We start from the raw sequence: 14226 nt of genomic DNA on the forward strand, positions 1-14226 counted from the left end.
CCAATTTCCACACCACAGGCAGGTTTCCAAGTAGTGTGTGATTGTTCTCTGACATCTTTATGCACTTTATAGAACACTAGCAATTTTGTTTTTAATGAAATATTTTATTGATTTTCAAAACAATACAGCAGCCATATGCCATCCAAACAGCCAATTCCGAAAACTACCCCTCACTCCCAACGAGGTCACTGGCTAAATTAGCCTAAACTTCACTCATCCAACCTTTCCAATTTTTTTCTGGGCATCCCATACCTTTCTTAATCACCTTTTCCTGCATATAGCTTATGTTCATTTCTGTTTCCCAGTCTCTCGGCATAGGGGACATAGAGGATCTCCATTCACCTGCCACTTCTCTCTTGGCTAGGAGAAACCCCAGATTAAATAATATGCACTCGGGGGGCGTGGCTTGACGCCCGCGGAGTATGGCGGCGTCCGAGTGAGGCTCCCGGGCTCACCTCGGCGAAACCGCGCTTTCCGCCGTCTATTTCGGAGTTTTATCAGACGAATGGGCATTTGAAGGTATGCTGGCTGCGGCGCGAGTATCATCACCTTTATGCGCATGTTGAAGAGCAGCATTTTATTGACTCGCATGTCTCTTGGAGAGTAACGCTCCATAGCGGCCGCCATTTTGTCTCTTTGCCGCGTACGGAGCTACCAGGAATGCAGCTCGTTTTTCAATGCCTATGGTTTTAAATTGTTACAGGATGGCGATTTGGGCTATTATTTAGGCATCTTTTTTGCATTTTCTTCCTCTTCCTCAGCTGTGTGTATTACATTTTACACGAACTCCTTCAAGATGAGCTGAGTCAATGCTGGCAGCCATTTTATGATGTTTATGAGGAGAACCTGTTCACAAGCCTGCCGTCATGTGACTTGGCTCTCATAGGTGAATTACCTCATTTTATCATCACTTCTCATTTTCAGCATCACTAACTTTTGGACACTGTCGTCTTTGGCATAAGCTATTCACAGGAAGATACGGTTTCCTCTGTGAGAGGAAGCTGCTAGCAGCCATTTTGTGGAGGTCATAGTCGGACTGGTCATTCTTTGGAACATTGTATTCTTATGGTTTCTTCAATAATCTCATTATTTGATGGGCAGGTCCAGGAATTCCTCTAAAGTGAAGCAATCTTTCGTTAAAAACTCAAGAATTTTCACAGAATTTTCTAATCTAGAGGATTCTTTGTTGTCTGTGTCGCAATCTCTTGAGCCAAAAATGGATCCTCCCCCCGCAGTGTCAGGGAAATCTATCACGAAGCGATTGAAAAAGGACCCCCCTTCTCCGCCCAAATCTGCTTCACCAGTCTCCATGGAGCTCCTCTTAGAGGAAATCAGAGCTCTTCGTCCCTTTATGGAGGAGACCAATGTTAAATTGCAAGTCCTCACGGATAATTGGTCTCAGTTGGATGCTAGAGTCTCGGCAGTCGAGCAAAGTGTTTCCTCACTCAGGGTCTCGGGCGCAAGTGTTTCTCAACTCCACTCTCAAGTTTCTGAGCTCCAGCACCAAGTTGAGTACCTTGAAAACCGGAATCGACGAAACAACCTACGAATTTATGGTTTGGTTGAAGGTCTTGGAGGGTCGGACGCTGTTTCCTTTTTCAGATCTTTTCTTCCTCAGTTGCTTCACCTACCAGAGGATACCGTACTTAATGTCCAACGTGCACACAGACTGGGTCGAGCTGCTTCTAACACTTCGCAATCCCAGCGGCCAAGAGGCGTAATCTTGTACTTCTTGGAGTATACGGACTTGATCAAAGTATTATCAGCGGCTAAAGCCATCCCGAAAATCACATGGTCTGGTTCTACATTATTTTTTGCTCAGGATTATGCTAAAGCTACCGCCAACAGACGTAAAGCATTCCTTAATATGAGGTCCGATCTTCGCTCTTTGGGGGCTCGTTATGGACTTTTTCATCCTTGCCTCTTCAAGGTCACCTATAACAACAAAACTACTACTTATGAAGATCCGATGAGATTACAGAGTTTCATTAACTCTTGTAGACCAGTCAGCATGGATTCCTCCGCTTCTTCATCGTCCTTTAAGACTTAATGTTTTGTTATTACTGATTGTCTTGCTATTATATTTAAGGTTCTGTATAAGTCTCATATTCTATTGCTATGGCTTACTTCCCTTAAAATGATTGTTTGAAGGTTATGGTCAGTTATGGTTTTGACTCAGTTCAGGACGCGTGTTCGGTTTTGTTATTCATTTGTTTAACTGATTGTTCTTTACTTCCACAGATCCCCTCTTCTTACGACGTGGTTTCCCCCTGGTTTCCTGTGTGTCCATGCTCGGATGTTCCGTATATCCTTGTGGTCTCACCTCCCCCTCCTTCACAACCTCCCTTCCTAGGTATGTCCTTTGTTTTGTTCTTTGTTGTTTTTCGTGTCACACTTATGGTATTTGTTTAATTTTCTCCACAATTTGTTTGTGTTTGCTTCTCTGATGTCCTTAATACTCTCTCTGATTGTTCTCTGCTTTATTTCTTTTCTGAATTTATCCCTACCTATCTGCTTTGCATCATCCTGCTATATTCTATTTCTTTTTCAGCTGTAATACTTACCTTCTCTGGTGTCAATATATTATACTTTTTCTTTAATCTTCTACTTTTTCCTTGGCTCTTACTAGGTAGCTTTTATCCCCTTCCCTTTTTTGAAAATGGATTAATTGTCGCTTTTTTCTCTCCTCACACTTTGCATTTTTCTTTGTCTGAATTGGGTTTTTATCTTATGTTATTAGATCACTATACCTCTATTAAACTGTGTCTTTAAATATGATAACTTGGAACGTACGGGGTTTGAATTCTCCCATTAAAAGACAACGGGTTTTGACTCACTTAGACAAATTGAATGCTGACATTGTCTTTCTTCAAGAAACTCACCTTTACGGATGTTGAATCCTTAAAGTTAAAGAAAGGTTGGGTTGGGGAGGTTTTCTTTTCCCCTGGGGATGGCAAACGTAATGGAGTGATGATACTTTGTCGCAAATCACTCTCGTTCTCACTCTTATCTCAGGAGTCGGACACTTATGGTAGATGGTTGAATGTTAGATTATCTTTAAAGGGTGTTCCAGTCTCTCTTCTAAATGTCTACGCCCCCACTTGTGGAGAACCTTCTTTTTGGCCCACATTTGCCAAACAAATTTCTCACTGTATCAGTGATAACTTTATTTTGGCTGGGGATTGTAATCAGGTTTTTGACCCATTTATTGATAGGAATTCAAAGATTCCCTTTGTACCCAATAAACTTCACAAATCCTTTGTCCATGCCATAACTCAACATAAACTCCTTGGTGCGTGGCGATTGTTTAATCCGACCGTCAAGGAATTCACTTTCTTTTCCCCATCTCATCACTCCCAATCACGAATCGATTATATTTTTGTTTCTCATAACATATCGCAAACTCTTACTAATGCAGAAATTGGCCCTATTTTGTTATCAGATCATGCTCTGGTTCCAATTGGCATTGACATTTTACCTAAGTCCACAGGCCCGAGGAGGTGGCGTTTTAATAACTCCCTTCTCTTAGACCCAAAATTTACTGCCTCCTTCACCTCTTTCTTTCAGGAATTTTACATGATCAATCAAACTGATTCCATGCCCTTCTCTACTCTGTGGGATACCTTTAAAACTTCAGCTAGAGATTTTATACTAACTTTTGTTGCAAGGAAGCGTAGGGTTGCGCGCAAACAGGTTACAGGCCCTTTTCAGGACATTAAGAGACTGGAGCACTCTTATTATACTTCACACTCAAAAGACTGTTTAACTGCTCTTATTAAAGCCAAAATGCAATTTAACAAGAGGTCTACGGAGGACGCTTCTCTTTATTTGTTAAAATCCAGCGCTAAATTTTATGGGGGTAAAAATAAGGCTGGGAAAAGTTTGGCCAATTACTTGAAAGTTAAGCACAATAAATTGAATATTGAAACTATTTATGATGCAAATTTAAATCCAAAGTTTAAAGATGGTGATATTTTACGCAAATTTTCTCTTTTTTATGAAACACTATATGCTTCTGAAACGCAGCCCACCGACCATGCTCTTTCACATTTTTTCTCTACCATTCACAAACCCCAAGACACTCTACCAGATTTATCCTCATTAGAATTAGACTTAACGCAGCAAGAGTTGACGACTGCCCTTCAATCTCTTAAACATGACAAAGCACCTGGCCCTGATGGTTTTTCTGTTGAATTATATTCTCACTTCTCTAAACTCTTAATACCTAAATTATACTCATTAATACATTCTTTCAACACGTCAGGGCACTCTTTTGGCTCCTTTTCAGATGCTCATATCTGCTTAATTCCCAAAGAGGGTAAAGACCCTAAACATTGTAAGAATTATAGGCCTATATCTTTGGTAAACATTGATTATAAGATCTTTTCTAAGGCATTAGCCTTGCGATTGGACTCATATTTACCGGACCTACTAGGGATAGAGAAATCTGGATTTGTCAAAGGCCGCTACATAACTGATAATACACGCCTTTTGTTTAACGTATTGTTGAAATCTTCACGTGTCAAAGATTCCCTTGCTGCAATAGCGTTAGATGCTGAGAAGGCGTTTGACAGAGTTGGATGGAGATACCTGTTTTATACTCTTAAATGGTTTGGCTTTGGTTCCAATTTTATTTCCTTGATTTCTCTTCTTTACTCCAATCCCAGAGCGGCTGTCTGTGTTAATGGATTAATATCCCCGTTTTTCGACCTAGGGAGAGGGGTGCGCCAAGGCTGTCCCCTTTCACCCTTCCTCTTTAATTTGGCTTTGGAACCATTTCTTTCAAAATTGCGTCAAAATCCAAGATTGCATGGTTTTCAAACACTCCACTCGCATATTAAACTAGCAGCTTATGCAGATGATATTCTGCTCTTCATATCTCAACCAACTGACTCAATTCCTGCCTTTTTGGCAGAGGTACAAGCTTATTCCAGCATTTCGGGTTACAAGTTAAACAATGATAAGTGTGAGATCCTGCCACTAACAAAATAGACCTTAAAGCCCGAATTTACGGCTTCTCATTTTACTTAGAGTCCTAATCATATTAGATATTTAGGTTTGCATATCACATCTTCACTTTCAGATTCAGTATCATTGTGCATGGATAAGTGTATACAAAAGATCTCAGACCTCACTGCTAAATGACATCCTCTTTATTTATCATGGTGGGATCGACTTGACACTATTAAAATGATGTTATCGCCCATAATTATATACACCATTTCTAATATCCCAATTCTTATCCCAATAAAATTCTTCCAGAAGATTAACTCTATTCTTTCTTCTTTTCTTTGGAATAAGAAGAAACCTTGAATGTCTATACTTAGGTTAACTCGCCCCAAAACTGAGGGCGGAGTCAATTTTCCCGATTTCCCGACATATCAAAAGGCGTTCCTTCTACGTCAAGCCTCTTTATGGTTGCGTGATCATGAGGAGAAGTGCCCCCTATGGACTACAATCGAGCGTCTTTCTCTATCCCCCTTCTCCTTTAATGAATACATGTCCTTTTCGCGCAAACCTCAAGCTCTATCTACTCCTGTTATTAAAATGACCTCCAAGCTTTTATTGCCTTTATTCCCTTTTCCCCACAATACCATTGATTCCTTTCTCGGTTCTACAATATGGCATAATAAAAGTTTGCTTATTCAGGGTAAGCCATTCTATTGGAAGTCCTGGCATCAAAGAGGTCTCATTCAGGTCACTCAACTTTTTTCAAATTCAGACTTTTTATCCTTTCCCTCACTTCGTCACTCATTTAATTTACCTGCCTCATTCATGCATAAGTATCTCATTCTCAAGAAAGCTGTGTTGGATGTCTTTACCCATCTGATAGCAATACCCAGTACTCCAGTTATTTCAGACTCCTCTTTACAATTGCGACACTTGTTAATCACAACACCCAAAGCCTCCACATTGTATAATTTTCTACACGGTGCTGGCAAAGCTCGACAGAAATCTAAAATTGAAGAGGCCTGGGAACGAGATTTTACGGTCTCTTGGTCAGTGTTTTTATGGGACAAATTATGGACCAAGCTCCGTAAATCTTCCAGAGCCGCAAACACAACGCAAACATTGTTTTTTGTCTATAATAGGCTCTTGTTGTCACCTAATGCTTTGAGCAAGAATTATACCACAGTACCTGATATTTGCTGGACTTGTTCTTCTGCAAAAGCTGATTTATTTCACATGTTATTTTCCTGTCCTATTGTATTTAATTTTTGGAAACGAATTTGGGCTCAAATCAATTCGATTTTTGGCACTGCATTTCCTTTTTCCTATACTCAAGTTTTTCTAGGAAGTTTGTCATCTTGCTGGGAGAACAATCGGTCCAATGTTAAAATTGTTGATTTATTGCTAGCAATCGCATTTCAGCAAATCACAGCAAACTGGAAAGACTTTTCTAAGATTTCTTACAGGGCATGGTGGTATGCTGTTTGCCATAATCACAGTTTGGATACTTCTTTTGTATACCCTATACATTTGGCATCGAAAAGGTTGGCTTTATGGTCACCTATTACATTGTATTTGGATGCTAGTGTTACCCGTTCTTTTCAACTTCCTCCAGTCCAACAAGAAGTTTCGAAACCCCCCTAAATACCCCTACTTGTTCCCACATTATTTGATACTTAAGCTTTTGTATCATTGTTTTTGTAATTCTTTTTATTTTTAATCTTCAACCCAATTCATTCATTGTACTGTAACTTTTCTTTGGTGCGATATGTATTTAACCTGCTGTACTATGGTGTAACGCCTTCTATTCCTTGTTAATAAAATCTTTTTGAACTGAAAGGATTAAAAACGGAACGAAATAAACTCTATGTAGTGGGTTTGCCACATATTGGAAAAAATACGTGTTCGGCATTTTACTAATAAAAAATCGAAGTTGGAGGCAAAAAAATAAATAAGAATAATAATAATATGCAGTCATAGGAAGTTGCACCAGATCCACTCCATATCCCTAACAGTATCACTGGGGCCTCTGGAGTTCTCCGAACATCAGTAACGCCCTCCAGTCTATGATGCACCCCTCTTCGGATTCATATAATATTGGGCACTCCAAAAGATAGTGGAGGAATGTACCTTTCTGTTCACACCCTCGCAAACAGTTCTCATCTGAGACTTTTCCTAATTTATGCAGGAGAACACTGGTATAATAAACCTTGTGCAGGATCTTTAGTTGAATTAATCTGTAATGGGCCCTAATCGCACCCTGCCTAGGGAATTGCAACAACTCTCCCCAGTCGTCATCCTCTAAATCTCCAACATACCTCATTTTGCCCTTTGGCTATTTTTCATCAGGGTCTGGTAGGTGAGAGAAATAGCTTTAATGAGCATTGGACCCTTCAGCAGTTTGTTTTCCATGCACAATGTCAAGTACTCAGGTGTTCGTCCTTTAAAGCTGAAATGGAAACCTAGGTGGAGTACTATGACAAGGTTTTATAAGTCTTCAAAACCATCACAAGGTTGCTTTAATTGCCAATGGAACAGAAGTCTCTCTACAGTGTTGATACATGGAGAGCTCTAAAGGACGAAAACCTGAGAGCTTAACATTGTGCATATGATTAAGACCTAGAGTAGGTCAAAACGCGTTATGCCACATATTCCTGCAAATAAAAGATGTTATTTGTTATTGACCGGTTTGGTGGGCTTGTCTTTGCACTGTGGAAGCTGCGGTGTGTTTTCTTATGGAATATGTCAAGCGGTAACGCTAAGCCAGCGAGCCCCGACCCGTGAGGCTGAGGCATCCATTTTTATCTTCAACTTCATTTGGAATATATATGAATATACATATGTATATATTTATATATATACAAATTCACTGAAAAAACCATAGGTTTCACACATGTTATAGTTAGCGGAAATTTTACTGATAAAAAACCAATGAAATTCCCCCGTTATAGTTAGTGCAGGCAACTATAACTCACGCGACCGCAATCCTCTGCTGATGCTAATACTGTATTTAGACACTTATTTGCCCATGTCTTCTTCCATACATTTTTAGCTATACATATATTACAAATATTTTTTTTTCATAAAGACACATATGTCATCAGCAGAAGATTGCGGTCGCGTGAGTTATAGTTGCCTGCACTAACTATAACGGGGGAATTTCATTGGTTTTTTATCAGTAAAATTTCCGCTAACTATAACATGTGTGAAACCTATGGTTTTTTCAGTGAATTTGCAAGGTTTTTTAAATGCTAATTCCTAACTATAACGTGTGTGAAACCTATGGTTTTTTCAGTGAATTTGTACGGTTTTTTAAATGCTAAGTTACTATACGCCATTCGTGGCGTGCGCGCCCACTTAACGCAGTTCGTTCCGTGCGCGCACGGTGCGCTTCGCGCACCGTGCGCGCACAGTGAGCACGCGGTGCGCTTCGCGCACCGCGCGCCCACTTTACGCAGTTAGTGCCGTGCACGCACGGTGGGCACGCGGTGCGCTACGCGCACCGCGTGCCCACGTTACGCTAGATGGGCCCTGTACGCACGATGCGCTTCGCGCACCGTGCGCACATGGAGGACATATGATGCACTTCGTTTTGAAAGGTAATATTTTAATTTTTCGTATATTTTATAAGCCATGCACAAATGGTGCCCTTCGGGCGCCATTTGCACACGGGGTGGAGAGAGTGTGGATAATTTTTTTTTTTATTATTATTTTTTTTAATATTTTAGTTTCTCTCAGCTTTAATAAGCCATGCACAATTGGTGCCCTGCGGGCACCAATTGCACACGGGGTGGATAGAGTGTGGATAATTTTTTTTTTTTTTTAAATTTTTTACCGTACGCGTACGGTAAGCGTAATCGTCGAAATTACCGAAAAAATAAAAATTCCGTTTTTGGCCTTGGGGGATCTTTGGGGACTCCCCCAACATGGCTATGTGTGTGGGAGCTGTCTAAACAGCCCCTTTACATGTTTTTGGGCTTTATATTTTAGAAATCACTCTCAGTGCGAGAGAGAAAATGGCGGCCGCCGCTTCCTGGTTTCGGCCGATTCGAATGTTTACTAAGATCTAAGAGCCAATCAGAATCGCGCTCGCGCACGCCACCGTACGCGTACGGTAAGCGTACCGTAAGCGCACCGTAAGCTGGCTCAGATATATATATTGATTTAAAGGCTATTTTCTCAGAATCTACTGAACAGATTTACACCAAACCTACAAAAGGCACTTCCTTGACCTGAGGACTACCTCTCTGCCAAATTTCTAGTAATTCTGTTCAGCCGTTCGGGATGTAGCCCTGTCTAAAGGTCCTATGGAAAAATGCATGGGAAAAACGCGTTTTGGGACCCCCCTTTTATCTCAGCCCCCGCTTGACGAATCCCCCCGAGACTTTCAGGGTAGGAGCGGGGCGTAGCACCCCACCTATTTTGAAAAATTCGCGAGGATTCGTCGACCGGCGCCAAAGTTATTCAAAATAGAATGTTGCGGATTTCCTATGGAAACGTGGTCCTAACTATAACTACCTACTGGCGACCGCCAGTAGGTAATATATATATATATATATATATATATACTAAGTGAAGTAATCTGTATAGGGAGTAATGGAATTCATAGATCAATGAATTGATGAGATTGAGTTATAAAATATAGTAAATTATTATTTTTATCATGTATATAACATTGCATTTCCTTATCTGAATAGCTAGGTTAAGATGGCGTCTCCCTTACATCACATTCTTTGAAGTCCGTTTTTTATGTTGCTGCTGGATGCACTGGAAGCACTATGTGAATGTCAGGATATAATGATGTTTTACTCACGACACTTTTGTTCAGTAAGAAAAATGCGCGAAGCCGAAACGTGTCCTGTGTTCCTTCTCGGTCTAAATAAATTACCGAGTTTCACCTTCGTTTGGAGTGCGGTCCCTTCATTTCCTGTGGGGGGTAAAGTTTTGGAGCTTAATGTTGTACGTGGAGCCACCGCCGCGTTTACGGACCTGCGCCCACTCCTGAGTGCTACAGCGACTTATGGTGGAATTGAGCTTTGAAACTGTTGTCGCATCTAGCACCACTGTTTGCATCCAAGCCGACGAACATGCGAGCAACTGTGACGGGTGAGTCAGCTGACGCGCTAGTCTGTTGCTTCGCGATGTTTCAATGATTGAAGGCATTATCGATGAATATCGATCATTATTTTTACAGCTGGAATGTCTTCGAGGCTGATTACAGAATTTACTTGTGTAAAGTGCTGTGTTTTAAACAATAACATGTTTTCCGATGCGTCCCGCCGTGAGGCAGCAGCTGACGTGTTTAATTGCACTCCGATGAAGAGATCGGAACGGAAGGGTGGTAATGGCGCGCTAGGCTCTCTACGGACACAATTCAACAAACTAGAACGTCTGTTCGAACCTGAAATCCGCAAGTGGTGGGAAGCCACCTCATTGCAAAACTATATCGAGGTTAAACGCATACCTTGCGGATTTACACGATCCCGTCCTACGAGAATCCTGATCCGGCTCTTCTTGATGAATGGTCTGCATACACCACTGACCACTACTCGGTGGGTATGCGGAAAATCCTCATCAAGTTCGCATGGAGCGATCGTGAGAAATGCTTGAAGGAAATCGATGAGTTGGGAACTCAAATTGCTCCAAATCAAGAAAGCAACACTAAGGATGAATTGCGCGAAAATATGAAAAAAACGCCTGATCAGCTATGAGGAGAAAATCAAGCTGAGAAAACATACTAAGTTCAATAGGGATGCCAGAGACTATGAACAAGGCAGGATTTTAACCTTCGCACGGAAGTTCGCTGGTCCGCGAAGAGCGATGAAAAATTCAGCCTCTAAAACTAGAGTTCCAAGGGATACTTCCGAATCCAATGCCAGAACGGATGCGGAACAATCAGAAGAAGACGTTTCAGACGGCTGCTATGCCCGTGAGAAGCCGTTTTTGTGAGGAGTTCCAGCTTATGCGGGACTCAAGACAACGGGGAGGACGTGGCAAACCCCCACAGCAAAGTGCCAAGATGCCGCAGGAAATCAAGAAGGTGTGGCTACAACAAGTCAAAATCAAGGTGTTGCAGGGCAAACACGCAGCAAGTGGGGGTTCAGAAGATAGCAACAGTTGAAAATATGACAATCGTCAATCTCACAACTAAAAAACTATCTAAGAATGAACAGACTGTGCTAAAAAAAGGACTTACTTTCTGTCCAACAAAGGAAATCGAATACACCCAAACACGCATTGATCTTTACCAATTCAAAAGAAAATTAAAACTTTATAAATACTTCAAATTGAGAGGCCTACACCAGCGGGCCACTGAGGATATATCTACATCAATCCCTAGCTCTAGAACTGAGAACTTAACTGGTGCCTTAACTGGTGATGACCTTTTGACATTACAAATCATGACTAGTCAACCAGTGGATAACACACAAGATGTCATTCCCGATGTCTCTAACGTAGTCAGTCTTGGCATAGAACAAAAATCGATAAAAACGAATTTTAGACCAAAATCAACATTCATACCAATGACTGCATTTGATACTATCAATACCTTCGAAGTCTCTGCCAAAAGAGACCTTATGAACTTACGAACGAACAAGCCTGGTATTACACGTGGATATTTGACTGTAGGAGAGAGAACGGCGATACAACAAATTCTAAATGATGTTATTTGCAAACCCTCGGATAGAGAAGGAAATGTAGTACTCATGACAAGAGAGTACTATGTACAAGAGGCATTGGGACAACTATCTGATGTTAATTGTTATACTCGAATCGCAAAAGATGAATATGTGGACAGTATCAAACATTATCATGTACTCATTCAAAAATGGGCAGATAAATGTATGCTTGATGATAATGATTTTAAATTCTTGACATGTCCATATCCTCTTACCCTAACATTCTATCATCTGCCCAAAATTCATAAGGATGCACTTTTACTAGCAGGACATCCAATTGTGTCTTCAAAGGGCAGCTTAACAGAGTCAATGTCTCAATATATTGATTTCTTCTTGGCAGAGTTTGTAAGGATGTTGCGATCGTACATCCGTGATACTACCCATTTCATCAGGAACATTAAGGATATTCCCTGGGAACCTGACATGCTCATGATTGTTCTCGATGTTACGAGCTTGTATACTTGTGTTGAACACACCAATGGCCTAAAAGCCATATGGTGTTTTTTAAAGGGAAGATTATTAATGTTTACAGAACATAATGAGATGTTGGTTGAATTTATTTGGTTCTGTTTAACTAACAATATCTTTCTAATTGATAAACAACAAAACCGTCAGATACAAGGTACGGCCATGGGCACCTGTTTCGCCCCAGCTACGCAAACTTGTTCGTAGGCTGGTGGGAGAAGCAGGTGGCATGGGCTGAAAAATACAATCATTGGGTCAGATGCATTGCAGGATGGTATAGATTTATAGATGACTTATTTATACTTTGGAAGGGCTCCCAGATTGACGAATAGAGCTATGTCATGGAATAAATCAGAATTCATTGAATCTACATTCCAGCGGACACTAAAATCTGTACAACTCTCTTTTTAGGAAAGCGACTGCAGGCAATTCCATATTGGAAGCACATAGTAGCCATCAAAAATCTCTAATATACAGTATACCTTACGGAGAATTGCTCCCCCTGAAAAGAAATTGTACTCTGAGAGAAGACTTTGATGTTGAAGCATCAGCAGCAATTGAGAGATTCAAGGTACGAGGTTACTGCCCGAATCTGATGGCTAAGATGTTATCTAAAGTAGAGAAAATTCCCAGACACTGTTTACTAAGGGACAAAGAGAGGTTAAATATCCAAGATAATGATACCTTTCGATTTATCACTACCTTTTCTGGCAATGCTGGCACATTAAGACAAATATTGTGCCGCAACTGGCATATCCTACAAAGAGATTTAGTGATAGGGAAAAGCCTGCCGGATTATCCACAAGTGACTTTTAGACAAAGTAGATCATTAAAAGATACACTTGTCAGAAGTCATTATGAAGCTATTCCATATAATCCCAGGCTGAGTACACTCACTGGTTTTTTCCCTTGCTCGAAATGTAAGGCATGTAGACAGAGTTCTAAAATTCTTACATATACCATACCAGGGATGACACAACATAAGGTTATAAATAAATTTATGACCTGTAACACTCCCTGTAGTGTGTATTGTCTCTTATGTTCTTGTGACAAAAAGTACATTGGGAGCACCATACATCCCACTAAACGTAGAATCCTTGAACATGCCAGGGCTATTGAGAAAAAAGAGTTTACTTATCCGGTAGCGAGGCATGCCAAATTCCATAACAGTGACAGAAATGTATTGACATTTTTCTGTTTGGATCATGTTCCTTCCAGTGATCGGGGAGGGAATTGTGAATTAAAACTGCGTAGGCTAAAATCTAGATTCATAATTGACATGCAAACCACCATCCCAAACGGTCTAAATACTGAAGAAGAATTGGCCATTCATCTAGGATAGTAATCAGTGATTTGAGACATTTTGTCTTGAAATCATTTATGCTGCTAAAATCAGATTTAATGTATGATCTATAACAGTATTGTATTATGCATTTATTACAGATTAACTGTTCTGTCCATCAGGGACTTCATACTATTGAAGTTTTCATATATTTTGAGGCAATTTTGATTTACTCTATATTACTTATTATTTAGCTTGTAATTAGTGTAAATTGCATATATTTATTTTATTTTATGCTATTGCCTCAAATTATTTAACAATGCCCATTCAGGGCTCAATTATGTACTAAGTGAAGTAATCTGTATAGGGAGTAATGAAATTCATAGATCAATGAATTGATGAGCTTGAGTTATAAAATGTAGTATATTTTTATCATGTATATAACATTGCATTTCCTTAACTGAATAGCTAGGTTAAGATGGTGTCTCCCTTACATCACATTCTTTGAAGTCTGTTTTTTATGTTGCTGCTGGATGCACCGGGAGCACTATGTGAATGTCAGGATATAATTATGTTTTACTCATGGCTCTTTTGTTCAGTAAGAAAAAGGCGCGAAGCCGAAACGCGTCCTGTGTTCCTTCTCGGTCTAATAAATTACCGAGTTTCACCTTTGTTTGGAGTACGGTCCCTTCATTTCCTCTGGGGGGTGAAGTTTTAGAGCTTAATATATATATATATATATATATATATATATATATATATGTATATATATATATATATATGTATATATATATATATATATATATATATATATATGTATATATATATATATATTCACTGAAAAAACCA

At 40.0% G+C, this 14226-nt stretch overlaps 1 protein-coding gene across 2 annotated transcripts in view; it reads right to left on the minus strand.

Moving 5' to 3' along the window:
• HGFAC (HGF activator) overlaps positions 1-14226 on the minus strand; it is an 882006-nt gene that overhangs the window by 663713 nt on the left and 204067 nt on the right. The window lies entirely within an intron of this gene.

The sequence above is a fragment of the Triturus cristatus genome, chromosome 2_2, assembly GCF_964204655.1.
Source record: "Triturus cristatus chromosome 2_2, aTriCri1.1, whole genome shotgun sequence".
Lineage (NCBI taxonomy): Eukaryota > Metazoa > Chordata > Amphibia > Caudata > Salamandridae > Triturus > Triturus cristatus.